The 2,181-nt window shown below is 36.1% G+C and overlaps 1 protein-coding gene across 1 annotated transcript in view; it reads right to left on the minus strand.

The window, feature by feature from the left end:
* The window catches only part of LOC106530716 (dystrophin), a gene marked incomplete at its 3' end in the record, with an annotated part of 355,898 nt that overhangs the window by 201,313 nt on the left and 152,404 nt on the right, over window positions 1–2,181 (minus strand).

Consider the following 2,181-nt stretch of genomic DNA (forward strand, 5'->3'; position numbering starts at 1 on the left):
CAGTAATATTTGGGGTCACATGTTTTTGCCATGAATATTTTGTGGGTCAGAAGAGAAAAAGTTTGGGAACCACTGGTTTAGACAACTTAGACCAACTTATGAAAAGTTTCTGCAACACTAAATATGTCCAAGATGAAGATGGAAGAGAATAAAATCTACTAGAAGCATCTTTAGGACCATAATGCTAACAGTTAGATCATATATAGCAGATATGAGTAAAAGAGTCATAACAACATTTTCATACGTTGAAATATATTGTCTGAAATGTTAGTGTGGCAATTAAGAAAATCAGTTAAGCCCTATTTTAACGATCACTGAAATAACTTGAAACTGACAAAATTAATAATCAATTAATTATAATTAGTCAATGCATTTGAACTTCGGTTCAAAAAAGTTATTTTAAAAACAAATGAAAAACAGTACTTCAGTGACCTTTCTGGATTTTTTTTTCTTTAATGAAAGAGTACAAAAATATTTCGATAAAAGAAAATCCATTTTRATTTCGGGCTGTATGAAAACAAATTAGAAATAATGCCAAAGGGGGTTGGATATTTTTGCAAATCACTGTCCAGTATTTTGCTCATTCCTTGAAACATTTCTTACATTTTCTTTCTGTTTGTTTACTCAATCACTGAATATGGATTCATCATGATAAACACCTAAACTTAGAGAGTAGACCAGTGTTGTGTGCATAGTAAGACCACATGGCCAAAAAAAATAAAAAAGTAAATAAAATAAATGAATAAAAACTATGAATTCCTTTAAGCCCACAGGGTTTCAGAAGTACTGACTTCTTCAGTTCTCTTGTGGACCTRCACAGGACCCACTGGTACCAGCAGCCACACACAGAAACATGATTTGTTCCCATTTCTTTAATAGCAGGAATAAATGCATCAGCAGCAGTTATCTATATCACATTTATTACAACCTGAGTGTGCTTTCATGTGATAGGAATTGAATTTAGATGGATCAACAATARTCTCGGTATCACCCAGACTAGCCATTAGCTCGTCAATCTGATCAAAATGAACGCTAACTCTTTCTGACAAGCAAAAACTGAATCTACCCTCTGATGAGATGATTCACACCAGCTTATAGCTGAAAAGTTGGCAAACAGTAGATGCAATAATTAATGCATCTTTGAWGTGTTGTGTTAAATCTTTGTTGGATCTTCTTTCTGTTCCTGAAGGGATCCAGCTTTTTCTATAAGATTCAGAACTTCATCTACTTAACCAACTCTAATATTTGCCTTTTCTTCCATTTTCATTTAAATTAAATTGTATCTCATTGAGGAGCACAGYGGGGGATACCCTCCATTCATCTGTCCATTTGTCTTGAAAAATATGGGACGACTTCCATTTTAGAGTGTGGCTGCACCAAAAATTAAGTTGCCCTGCCAAAATCAAAGATGGCTGCCAACAATTAGCTTTTGCTAGATTAGGTTTTGCCAACTTTAAAGTCTGCTAACAGCTAACTAACAAGCAGAGCTGTGAAGTAACTAAGTACAAATACTTTATTACTGTACTTAAGTAGAAATTTTGGCTGTCTGTAAATGGTAAATGTACTGAACTTATAGAGCGCTTTATCAAGTCCCTCYGGACCCCAAAGCACTTTACACTAACAGACATTCACCCATTCACACACTGATGGTGGTAAGCTACATTGTAGCCACAGCAGCCCTGGGGCACACTGACAGAGGCGAGGCTGCCATGCACCGGCGCCACCGGACCCTCTGACCACCATCAGTAGGCAAGGCAGGTGAAATTTCTTGCCCAAGGACACAATGACTGAAACGGCTGGAACTCCCCTAACCACTCCACCACAGCCACCCTTGAGTAATTATTTTTCAGCCTACTTTTTATTTCTACTTCTTACATTTTTACACAATCATCAGTACTTTCTACTCCTTACAGTTTTTAAAAAGGTAAGAAGTAGTCATTACTCCTATTTCATACCAGCTTCGTGTTAAAAAAATAAATACTGCCTTGATAAACTGTGCCTCCTGGATTCAGTGAATTTAATTGTGGTTAAATGAGAGGAATAATATTAAACCATTCTGATACTGTATTAGTTCGTACACAATCCACCACAGCTGCATGACGCAAATTATATCACACGACTCCAGTAGGACAAAGCAGATATATGTAGCCTAGTACGAACATGATTGTGATATATATATAT

This window comes from Austrofundulus limnaeus, unplaced genomic scaffold, assembly GCF_001266775.1.
Source record: "Austrofundulus limnaeus strain Quisiro unplaced genomic scaffold, Austrofundulus_limnaeus-1.0 Scaffold551, whole genome shotgun sequence".
In the NCBI taxonomy this organism is placed as follows: domain Eukaryota; kingdom Metazoa; phylum Chordata; class Actinopteri; order Cyprinodontiformes; family Rivulidae; genus Austrofundulus; species Austrofundulus limnaeus.